The sequence below is a fragment of the Cupressus sempervirens genome, chromosome 7 (assembly GCF_028749045.1).
Source record: "Cupressus sempervirens isolate cs-2001-9-10 chromosome 7, ASM2874904v1, whole genome shotgun sequence".
In the NCBI taxonomy this organism is placed as follows: Eukaryota; Viridiplantae; Streptophyta; class Pinopsida; order Cupressales; family Cupressaceae; genus Cupressus; species Cupressus sempervirens.
The window spans coordinates 361,326,499-361,340,173 of NC_143124.1; positions in this window are offsets into that span (position 1 = coordinate 361,326,499).

A 13,675-nucleotide genomic window follows, 5' to 3' on the forward strand; every position below is an offset into this window, starting at 1 on the left:
GGAGAGATAGAAGGAATATGAATAGCTGGTAAGTGTAGGCTTGAAAAGATTGCATAAGGGCAGGTGAGAAAGTAAACAAGATCAACATTGAAACATAACTTGAAGGGTTGTGAAATGGAGGAGAAATGATGGATGTAGTAGCTTGAAGTTTAGATGTATGATGAAGTAACAGACTTTTGGAAGGAGATAGAGTGAAAGCCTTTGGAAGCTTCTTAGGAATATTTTTTGAAGAAGATCGAGTGGAAGCATTTGCAAGCTTCTTTGAAAGATTTTTGGAAGAAGATGGAGTGGAAGTATTTGGAAGCTTGAATGTCAACTTTGAAGTATTTTCAATATTCAAGTCTTTCAAAAAAGACATGGGAATCCATATAGCTTTAGATTTTTCTTTTCCTTTGGATGCTTTAGAACACATTTCTTCAATGATGGATTTAGGAACCCATATTTTCTTTGATTTATCTCTTTGGGTAGTAAATCTTTCTAGTCTCTTGAATAATTGTTCTTTCTTTCCATTCACATGTCGATTATATGGGACATTGTGATATTCTTTTTTCAATGCATTCTTATGTTTGTTCTTAAATTGATCATCAAAATTTCTTCCAAAAGACATGGGATTAGTGGATGAATAAGGATTACATGATTGGTTCATATGGATAGATGAATGAGAATTCATCAAGGATGAGTGTCTTTATTGATCTCGAGGTATGATGGGAGAGCTAGGAGATGAGATAGGAGTGAAAGTAGGAGATGGAGGAACATAAGTTTCCAATATAGATGGAAGGTTTGAAGGCTTTATCTTTGACATATAAGGACCAAGGATAGATTTACGAGATCCTAATTGATAATGAATAGTGATATTAGCATCTTTAGAGTGAGAAATGTTACCAAGGCCATCAATAAATTCATGAGAATCTTTAATTAGAGAAACACCTTTGATAGGATTGTTTGAAGCTTGAGCATAATTTTGAAGTGAATATGGAAAAGTAAAACAAGGGATACTTTGGTCTTGACAAGTTTCTTTGGATAAAATAGGCATAGAACTTTCTTCACAATTTTTAGTAAGCTCATGGGAAATAGTGGAAGTAGTGTCTTCATCATAATTAGGAGGTGGATAAGACAATGGATATGGAGGGTTGACATCTTGAAGGAGATGAAGGGGTGCTTGATCTTGATCTTTCTTGAAATTTTTATTCTTATCTTTTTGAGAGTCCTCTTGACATTGAGCTACTTCAAAGGACAAGGGAGTATATGAGTTTTTCATGTGAGGATCTTGAAGGGGTAACAAAGGACTGGCTAAAGTGGGCATAGAAGACATAGCACCTCATGAAGGTTGAGGATCTTTAGTCTTAGAAGCATGAAAAAGGGGTTTCAGCCAAGTGTAGATTAGTTTGAGTTTCTTTAAGAGGTAGCCCTTGAGGATAATTATAGGGAACTGCATGAAAATAATTAAGACCTTTTTTTGATGGAATAATGTTGGATAGCTGTGAAGTTTTGGGAGATGCATAAGTATTGGAAGAAATGGAGGTATCAAGGAAACCATCACTAGACATAGGTTCATCAACATGATCTTGCTGAAGAAAAGCATCTTCATTACATAAGTCTTTATGGATTTCAATATCAATGATTCTATCATCAATAAGATCTTCAATTACACATTTAAATGCAATACAATCTTCAATTTTATGACCTTTTCTTGTATGGTAGCTGCAATAATGATCATCTCTTGACCAATAAGGTTTTACTTTAGGTTCATAAAGTGTAGAAAATTTGTATGGTAAAGTAATGATCTCTTTTGCAACTAAGATCTCAAGCACCATGTCATATGAAAATCCTAAAGGAGTAAAAGTTCTCTCAAAAGTATGTCTAGGACCATTTTTGTCATTCCCATCTCGGTCAAAGATAGGCCCATCATGAAATATTGGCATGTTCTCAAAGAAGTTATTAATCACTTTCTCTCTCAAGAGGTCTTTGGATCTAGAAGATGAAGACAGTTGATGTCTTGGAGTAGAAGATATAGACCTCGAAAAAGATGACTCACATTTATGTAAAGATCTGAAGGAAGATTCATGTAATGACGCAATCTCTTTCTCTAGCACTTTCTTTGTTTCTATCATGTGTTTAGGGAGACTAGCACATAAGTTTTGATACTTTTTAATGATAGAGGAGAACCCATGATAATTTATCATGTTTCTAGGGAGACTAACAAGTAAGTCTAGACACTTTCTAATGACATAGGAAAGCTCATGATAATCTAGACTTGGCTAAGGTCTGCTAGCATAGGGTGTGAAGCCCATAGTGTTTTTGAAAGAATATAAAAGAAAAGAATCCTTAAGGCTCAATTTGATGGATGTGTCCCCTTTTATTCAAAGTTGGAAAAGTTATAAACATTCAAGCACATCAAACACACCAACAACCTATTTAGGTTTCTATAAGAATGCACAAGCTCAACTAGGGGATGTCCTAGATATACGTAAGGTACATGAGGCCCAAATCCATAAATGAAAGAGAATATTGCAAAACAACTGAGAGGAAATAGTAACCCAATCTCCACCTTTACTTCCAAAAGGTATAAAGTTCTTCGAGGCTTAGCCAAGATTGACAATATTGCTACTTCCAAGAGACCTATCTTTAGATGCAAGTCATGCTATTTATACTCCACCGAAACACGAGAGTTGAGGTCATCCCCTAGAGTGATCACTTCTCTAGACAGACCCCAAAAAAAACTAAATCAAGATCCCTTATTTAGGTTCCCCTCAAACTCCTTAACAAGGATGCAAGAAAAAAAAATCAATAAGAAAATCTTGGGAATTAAAAGACAAAAGGGGTTTTTTATTTTAAGCCCAAATCCAAATTGAACGATTCATTTAAAGCACTTTTTTTTAATGTTGGGAAGACACACCAAACAATTTGGAAAAAGAAAGAAAATTATTTTACAATGTGAAAAAAAACAATGATCACTTTTTATAATTCAAATGAGAAAGTTTGGAATGTGTGCGCCTTGATTTCACGCTTTCCATTTTTTTCCATTTTTTGCTCTTTAGACCTCCAAGTTACCTTCAAAAACTTCAATCGAGTGCATGAAATCATGAAGACAAAGGAAAATTCACATGAAAATATATCGAACTATTTGATTCCATGAAAAATTACAACTCATATCATGCATTGAATTTTGTGCAAACAAATTACAAGTTAATCATGATTTTAACCTAGTCAACAATATTGTAGCTATATGCCATGAATTTAGACCCAAAACCCTAAATTTAGAAAAGAGACCCCTAATATAAAATATAGACCTTCCCAAAAATGTTAAAATTTTTGAAAAATGTTTTCACTTTTACACTAGGGACTCATTTTGTCAAAACATACATTTTTTTGTAAATTGAGTGTTTGAGCCTTCATATGAGCTCTAAACCCAAAACACAAAGAAATAGTCCTATTTAGAATTTAGAGAACTTTCCAAAACTATATAAATTTATGAAAAGTTTGCTAATTTGCATCCAAAAATGATTTTTCATTAAAAATAAAGAAAAAATTATAATAAAAAAATGAACCACCTTGGAAAAGTCTAAGATGTTAATTGAAGCTTCTATGATATGTCTCCAACCTTCAAAAAAAATTTAGACCAAAATACCAAGCCATTTGGGGCATACGACCAGATCTTTAAGATCTAGGGATTTTCATCTCCAAAAAAATTAGCACAAGGGGGTTAGCTCCAAAAATAGCCAATATCAGCATGTAAATGTGGGTTGCCCCATGGTGGGTGCCAAAATATGTGCTAAAATGTTAACACACTTCTATGAATCATTATATCCAAGATTGATCAAGAATGAGATCTCAAATGATGACTCATAGCTCTCTATTCATGGAGTGCAAGGGTTTGTAATGGAGGCCCTTAGTTTGACCTAGTTTGTGCCCATGAAAGTACACCATAAAAATGAGAGATTAAAGGATCATAATATGAATGAAAATGAAGATGAAAGCTAATATAAATGATAACAATGCAAAGCAATGCATGAAAGGAAATCTAGTCTATGAAAGGAAATAACAATGCAATATTAATCTATGAAAATGTGAGGATGAAACCTAATGATGAAAGCCATGTATGTGAAAGAGAATAAGACAAGAAGAGAGAAGTTACAATGAAGCTCCAATGTCCAAACCTTAATGCTCAAACTCCTTCTCCAAAATTGCTCTCAAAACCTGTAGTATAACAATAAAATCTCTCTCTCTCTCTCTCTCTCTCTCTCTCTCTCTCTCTCTCTCTATATATATATATATATATATATATATATATATATGTATGTATGTATGTATGTATGTATGTATGTATGTATGTATGTATGTCTCTCTATATATGTATTCACTATATCTTTCTCTATATCTCTCTCTATATTAAAATGAGAAGAGGAGAGCTCCTTATAAAGGAAAATGTGGATGTGGGAGGCTTCTCACAACCAATATACGATAATAGAGTTTCATCCATGTGAGACAAAATTCCACCAATGAGAAAATAAGAGTGTTTGAGTACAAAGTGGAATGAGGAAATTAAGGAATGATCCCACTTAGAGATATGTGCATTTAAGTTTAGAGAAAAAATGATTTATTTATTTTTATTTAATTTATTTCCCTTTTTTATGACAAAGAGATATTTAAGTGGGGATTTATTTATTTAAATTAAAAGAGGGATTTTCTTTTAATTACAAGGGGATTTTATTTTATTTAATAAAAGAGATGTTTCCTTTTAATTAAATAAGACTTAGAATAAGATGATAAAACCTTAGGAAATATTGAAATAATTAAATTATTTACAATTTGATAAAGGAAAATGATTTGAATTTATTTAATAAAATATTGTAATGCATTGATTCAAGAAATTGATAAATTGAAGAATGGGGGCCCTTAGTCTAGGTGACCATTTTAGGGTGCATACAATAGCAAGCTTTCTTCTCCATCTAAAAATATGTCAAATAGAATAAGAATTACTTCAACATCTCAAGGGCTAAAAATGGATGACCTAGAGAATTTTGTGGACCATATGATATTGATAGCAATTAATAAAAAAATAGATGAAATTGCATCAAAAGAGAGTGTTCATCTTGTTGACCTAGTGAGGGAGTTTTAGAAATAAAATCTCCAAACTATTTGATAGATGCGAATGCTCTCACTTAGTTAATTGCTTAATCAAATGTTGAATTTTCCTAGATCAAAAGGTACCCATCCATTAGAAATCCTAGAGCTCAGCCTTCTAAGTCTAGCTAAATGAAGGAAGAAATTGTGGCTAGCATCCAAACTATTTTTTAATCTTTGAAAGAATTCCAAGGAAATACAAAAAATGGGTTTCTAAAGAACTATATATGAGAAGAACATTAGAAGGCTCTTTGAGGTTCTAATGAGGATATTACCATGGAATGTTTGAGACTTAAATTCCTCTAACAAATCTCACCTTATTAAGGAGGAGGCTGATTTAGTATTACTACAAGAAACTGAGGTATCTATGGAAGGTAGTGAGAAGTTCTTTAAGTAAAAAAAAATTGGTTGCATGTGTATTATTCGTTCATTGGATTTTTAGGAGGTTTGGCCATTTTATCAAAGGTAACTTCTTTCTAAGTTGAACTAATTTGTTCAAATGCTAATTTATTGTCATTCTTAGTATCTTGGTCTAGCCATATATTTATTTTGTCTAACACTTATGGGCACTCATCAGTGGTTAGTAAGATATGACTTTGGATCTCATTATCAAAGGTATTGGAGATGTCAGGTTCTTCTAAAATCATTGTGGTTGGATTTTTTAATGCCACCCTAGTGACTGGTGATAAATATGTGGGAGTCTATTCATCATTGAAGGTGACGCACAATGTTAAGGATTTTTTGGAAGGTTCTAGTTTTTTTAATTGTGTTCCCACAATTGGTATAATCACTTGGTCAAATCATAGGAAATGGTTGCATAATGTGGGACTACAAATGGATAAGTTTATTCTCAACCCTTGATGGGTGTTGGAGAAAGTATGTGGTACTAGTGCAATACTTCCTCACACTAGGCCAATTCATTTCCTTATGGATTTATTGTTGGAAACAAGGAAAAGACCCAGTGAGTCAATATCTTACATTAAAATTTAGAGGATGTGGTTTTGTGAAAATGAATTTATGAATGGGTAAAAGCACAAACCTATGTCTCCCTTTTATAAAGGAAAAGGCTAACAAAAGCATAACTGTTCACCTTCAATGACATAAAAATGGTAGTATTATTTAGAATTTTATAATGAAGTAAACTAATGAAATGTGTAGAAATGAATGAATTTTAGGATTATAATTTTTAATAATTATTTGGAATAAGAATTGATATATTTTCCTAAACTTTAAAGAAAATTTTTTACTTGATGAAAAATGATGTAAATTAGGGGTCTAGTTCCCACCACAAAATAGTGTGAAAATAAACTTATTTCCCTTCAATCTTAGATTATGTTATAGATGAAAAATACAGTTAGAACAATCGAAAACAAAAAATTTCTTTAGACTTATATTTTAACTTTTATAATGATTCAAATTTAACACATCTAAAATTGATAATTTTCATCTCCCACCACATTTTTGAAAACAAATCTTTTCTAACCAAAAGAAAAATTATACATTCTTAAAGAGGACTCTCTCCTCTAGAACATAATGTCATTTAAAAAAAAAATTGATTTGATTTAATATTTTTTCCTTTCTAAAACTTGACATCTTCTCGAGTGTTAAAATACATACTTGTGGAATTTTTTAATTACAATATACTATATCTAATTAAAAAACTATAAACTCTATATGAGAATATTCTTGACTTTAAAATCTATAAAATTATGTTTATATGTTATTAAAAAAATATCATAAAAAATAGTAAGAGTTATTGAAATGTCAGTTTTCTGAAATAATTTTATTTCTGTAGTAATTGGATACAAACTAGTTTAAAACACGCATTTAATAGACATTTCCAATTGGAAAAGTGTGAGACCATATATAAATTAGCTAGAGTGAATTTTTCTAGATCATTTTTTTGAAAAAATTTGATTTTTAGATAGAAATACTCAAATTTAGTCGTTCTGATAAGTCAACCTGAAAAGTGACATAGCTTTTTACTTTTTCCTAAACCTCTTATTAACATGGTCACTAGATTTCCCCTTTGTTGAGGGCTTGATAATGTTGGACATTTTTCAAGAAAATTACATCACTTGAAGGTTAGAATCAAAGACTTGAACTCTATTTATTTTGGTAGCTTTTTTAGCAAGAAAAAGAATATTGAGATTAAGCTACATCAATAGAACCAATATATTATTGTCAATGTATTAAAAAATGATGTGAATACAAGAGAAGTGCACAAAGTTGTGGTGCCAAAAAGATGACACTTTTTTTTTCTAGTTTTGAAAAGTCTGTAGGCACTATAGTGTGTACGCACATTTCAAAACAAAAAAAATTATAAAGCGCGTACGTGCTATTAAGAATTAAATTTAAAAAGCTTTAAATAGTTTGTGCATGCTATAGAGTGCACACACTATAGGGTGCATGCGCTATTCAAAGTGTTGCATTCTACCAAGCCTAAGGTTTGGTTTTGCCTTGGGGATCCAACCCAAAGGTTTGGAGTCTCTAAACTGGTCTGAGATGTGTTTTGCTGCAAACATACAAAAAATGATTGATTTTTCTTGTGGGCTCTCCTTCAGGTTTCCTCATGGTTGAGCATCGATAAAATCAAGTTACATGACATTGTAAGTCTCTGTGTTAGCTATATAACCATATAATTTATTTTGTATTTGAACTATTTCAAGCCTTTAATCTATAATTTCTTTTGAATGTATGTCCACTTTTTGTTAAAAACCAACATGTACTAATTGGGTTGTAGATTTTAGCTCATTCATCAAATTTTGCAACTTAATTTTTTAGAAACTAGACTCCCTTTTACATACTTTGAAAAAAAGAAGTTTTAATTTTAGATTAGTTTTCAATAATTTCTAGGGGAAGCACAAAGATATTTCACATTTTTGGGATGTGTTGAATTAAAAAAATCATTAAAAAAATACACATTATAAAATTACCTGAAAAATTTGGGATAAACTACATAGTGTCAAGCAACTTTTGACCAAAGCAATTAAAGAATTTCAAAAAAAAAAAGTTAAAATTTTAGGGGGGCCACACTTTGTACTATGTTTTATTTTTTTGCAATAAATAGTACCACTTTCTATGGCCCCCATTTTTGAAGACCTAAAACTAAACCATTTTGGAAAAAAAATAGTAGTTTAGAAACTAGATTCAAAGGACTACTACTTTCGTTTTTGTCATATCTTAAAATTTTGAGGGTAACTATCTTCAAATTATTGTTGAAGTTCATAAATTGTTGATTTTAGTTAAAAAAAAAAAAGAAAAAAGGTGTCCACTTATACCCCCCTTTTGGCACCACAACTTGGTGCACTTAAGCTAAAGTTCAAAAGGAGCTTAAGGATTAGTTGGAGGTACTAGTAAGGGAAGATATTTATTAGTACCTGAGATCTAGGGAACTTTCGGTGAAAGAGGTGTACATGAATAGGTCCACTTCTTTCATGATACAACTGAATGTAGTCATCATTTTAATAATAATTTTTTAGATTCAAGATACCTCTAGTAACTTTTTGGGTCAAGAAGAGATCCGGTTATCTGTGTTGTTCACTAGTTTTAGAGTCTTCCTAAATTAGATGCATCCAAAAAAGATAGTTCTCCTCTCCTAGATTGCATCCCACAAATCTTCTCAAATCAATAGTGTGAGAGACTAATGAGACCTTTTACCTTGGATGAGGTATAGAAGGTGGCTTTCAACATGGGAAAAAATAAGGCACCACCAAGTCCAGATGGTTTTTCTCCACTATTCTTAAAAATGTTGGGACTTCCTTGAAAGAGATGTCCTCCTAGCTCTAGAAGAGGCAAGAATACATGGTGGTATGGTAAAAAAATTAAACTCAACATTGATCATGCTCGTACCCAAATTTTCTTAGCCTAGGAGATTTTTTGATTTTTGATCTATCTCGCTATGCAATACAATTTATTAAAAAAATTACTAAGGCAATTCATTATGGTTGGTAGAAATTATCCCAACTATCATTATAAAACAAAAAGGTAGATTTTTACTTGGTCGATAGATGTTGGAGGAGGTTTTGATTGCTAATAAGGTTCCTCATTTGATTGTGTCTAAAGGACTTCCCTTGATGGTTCTTAAATTAGATATGATGAAAGCATATGAGATGGTCAATAGGGAGTTCCTAAGGAAAATTCTATTGAAGATGGGGTTTTAGAGTAAGTGGGTTAAGTGGGTTTTGAAATACATCCTAGGGAAAAATTTCTAGCATTAACTAATGGTTTTTCATGTAGCTTATTCTCTTCAACACAAGGGTCGGAAACGGGGATTCACTCTCTCTATTGTTATTTATTATCTTGGAAAAAGGGTTGAGAAGATTACTTCAACAGAAAAATGCATTAGGCCTATGGGTAGGAATCACCATATGTAAGTCTTGGTAGTTACCTAGATAATTTATTTACAAATGAATCACTAATGTTCGGTAAAGTATGTTTGAGAGAGGCTAAGGTCATTAAAGATATCCTCCAAGAGTATAGTTTCACTTTAGGCAAAAATATCAATGTGTCAAAGTCAAAGATATTTTTCTCTAACATAAAAAATAAAGTAATGAGAAAAATTAAAGAGTGATTAGGGTTTGAGGTGGTTGTAACTCCATGTAAATACCTAGTGATTCCCTTTTTCCAAGAAAAATGCAAGGCTTATCATTGGAGCTTTATAATTTGGACCATTAGGGACTAGATTGGTTCCTAGAAAGCTAGATGATTTTTGGTCAATAGGAAGATACTTTTAGTAAAATTGATCCTAAATTATATCCCAAATTATATAATGTCAGTCATGCTCACTCTTAAGAGAGTATTAGAAGAAATTAATATCCATATTAGGGACTTCATTTGGTAGGACAATATGGATGGTAAGAAAAGAAGAGTGATGGTTTCGTGGCATACAATTAGCACTCTAAGACTATATGGGTGTGTGGGTGTCCATAATTTACTAGACAGGAAACTTAGTTTGGGAAAAATTTGCATGGAAATTATATGATAATTTATCATCATCTTGGGATAAAATAATCAGAATTAAATATTTGGACATAGATGATCTATAGATAGAGAATCTTCCCTATAGGGAATCCCCTCATGGTTCAGTTATGTGCAATTTCATAGTGAGAAGTAGGCAGATCTTTCTTCTCATGTTTCATTGGTAATAAATTAATGTATGGAAGCTTTTGGGGGGGAGGATTATTGGAATGGATCTCCATGTCTTAATTCACTAGATTTCTTTCCGAATGCACAAGCTACATAGGAAATGTTATGGGGGAAAATAGATGTGATTACCTTTTACTTTCTAAAATTAATGGTGTCCTCAAGGTTAAATGGAATACCATTTTGGATGGAGTAATCCTAATGTTACAGATTTCAGAAGTAGTTAATATTTTAAATCAAAAAGTCATCTATATTTTGAAGTAAGAAGATAGGTTAATCTAGTCATAGAATAGAGGTGGAAAATACATGGAAAAGTAGTACACTCTGTTAAAGAAATATATAAAATAAATTCACAACCCTAAATAATGCTTGGCAAAAACTATTGCCAAGTGCTAGTTTTGCTTGGCACGTTAAGGAGCCGAGTGGCAAGAGAGTGCCAAGTGAGCTTAGAAAATAAAGAACAACTCGGCACCAATAGATGCTGAGTGAGCTCGGTAGTGTGGATGCCAAGTGAACTCCGTAGCCACAGGAGGGTGGAGCTCAATAGAAGAAGCTACCAAGTGAACTCGATAACCACTGCAGAGTGGAGCTCAGTAGAAAAATGTACTATGTGAACTCGGTAATCACTGTAGAAAATGACTTCTACCAAAGAAAATACTGAGTAATAGAACTATAACATGAACTTTTCCACCATTAAAACCAAAGAACCAAAGCTTGAAACTTCCAAAAAAAACTTCTCAAATGCAATGAATAGAAGTAGAACAATGGATTCAAGTATGCTTGCTTGTTTTCTATTCAACTTTGATTAAATCATTACAAAATTTGGGAGCATTTAGCTTCCACCAGAAAAAATCTAAAATAACCCTAAAACTTTAAACAACTTCAATACTTCAAAAAACCTTAATCTTGCAGCTCTAATGGTTGCATACAATAATGCCTGGAGCAATCACTGCTTCAACAGGACAAACTCAACAAACAATAAACTTACAGAATGACCAGAGAAGAAACACATGCATCTATAGGCACGAAATAAACTTTCTTTGATCTCTGCACTCTGACGACTGGATCTGCTGATCACTTCTTTCCTCTCTGCAACTTCTAATCTCTTCTCTGCTCTGCTGAACTTTTTTTTTCTCTATCTCATAGAATGAATGAAATAAAACATTCCTTTTTATCTTTGGCAAAATATTTTTTTCCTCTTTTTAGAATTTCAAAAAAAAAACTCACCTACTACATTCATGTTTTCTATCTATTTAGCAATCCGTTAGGGGTGGTAGGTGGGTGTTTGGCTCTTGGGGCAAATGTCAACTGCAATTAATATTCCAACACACTCATCTAGTTCTAGAGAATTTTATTTTTGTTTCCATGTCTGACTCCTCCCAAAGATATGAGCTTTCTTTTGATTGGCTTAACACAACTGTATATTCACTAGGGATAGATTTCACATGTTGGGGATTTCAAACAACTTCATGTGCCATTTGTGTGGGAAAACTAGTGAAGACAGTAATCACTTACTGGTTACATGTAAATGTGCTCAAGAATGTTTGAGTAGGGTAATGGAGAGACTTGGTTGGTCTGGTCTGGTACCTCATTCCCTACATTAATGGTTAAGTGGGTAGCCTCTATTGTAAAAATCTTCATTTCTAGCTACAATTTGGATAGTGATTTCAACACTTTTTGTTTGGGGGATCTAGTGGGAGAGAAACAAGATATCTTTAGGAAGAAGACTTTGGAGATAGACAAAGTTTGTGAATGATTGAAGCAATCCATCTTATCCATCTTACAAAGTGTCAATTCCTATGCACATGGACAAAGAACTTATCTTCCACTTTCAATTCATTTGACTCCAAAGACTTGAAAAAAAAAAAATTGATCAATATCCCCTTTTAAGGCACTTTTATTGGTAAGAGTGATAAGAAGGAGCATAGGAAGCAGGCTCAATGGGAGCACCCTTTGAGATCATATGTTAAAATGAACTTTCATGCAATCTCTAAGGGCAACCCAAGAACATCAAGGGTAGATTATATTTTTAGGGATTATTCAAGTGTGGTCTTAAGAGTGCTTTATTCTCATCTGCCAGATGGCTCTAATAATATTATAGAGGTGTGATCTCTCTTGGATGGCATAAGACTATAAGATTACCTCACAAGCTTACTATGGTTAGGAATGTGAAGGGAACTGTCTTGGGTCATACATTGGTACCTTTGGACTAAGGGTTGTGGAGCACTACACAATTTTATTGATTCCAATGGTCATCAGTCTACCCATTTGATTGAGGACAAGGCCTGGTTGGAGAACCCATCTGGTGATATATATAGTGGTAGTGGTGGCTAGAAGAGTTGGGTATGATATTTCTATACCATTTCTAATGTAGATTGTGCTCAACCATTGAATGGTCAACTTCTTATGTTGGAGTTAGTTCACATGGGTATCATTGTTGCCCTCAATGCATTAGTGCTGGACATATTTGGGTATAGCTTTTGTGGAGTTAGTGGGATGTTGGTAGAAATTGGGTGGAGGGGGTGGAGTGATTATATGTGTCTTGTAGGGAGGTGTTATATATCTTAGAGTTTTATTTTGGGGTACTTTGTGTCATGAAAAAGGGTTTGAGGCTATTGTATTCAAGAAGGAACTGAGGTTTTCTTATTACTTCTTTGATCTTTGATCTTTTGAACCATCTTGTTTTAATTATTAATAATAAAATGGTATAGTAGCATGTTACTTTGATTAAAATATAAATTAAAAAATATTTTGATATAATATTTGTATTTTCATTGGTTAAAATAGAAATAATTTAACTACAAATAAATTGAAAAATAATTTTCAACATGAGGAGATATAGATCAAAGAATGCATAAATATAGTTTTGTCAAGGTCTTGGACAATGAATAAGCTAGCAATAATCATTGGTTAAGTTTACCAAATAGTCACAATTATGATTTCTTGTTTAAATATAATAATCTTATTTTCAATAAAACTTTCTACATAACAAAATTAATTCTTATATAGTACTATTGTGTATATAATATTCTATGTTTCATATAAATAAGTCTAACTTAATGGGATAGAATTCTTGAGATTGGGATAAATTAAATATAATATCATATGAAAGTAATTATCAAATATTGAACATAAATCTGAGAAAAATATTGATGAAATTTCTAGTGTATGCATGAATGTTTTCTTTATCACCTCCAATACTGGTATTTGTGTAGCGACACCTCCATGATCAAGATGCTCAAATATGGACTTTGTCTTTTTTGAATTGTTTCATGTAAATAAGGTCATTTTGGACAATTAAAGATCAAATAAGTCATTTTTGAAAATTTTGGGTCATTTGGATAATAGATGTTAAAGTTGAGCTATTATTGTTGTTGGTGTAATTGAAGTTTACTAATTACATTAT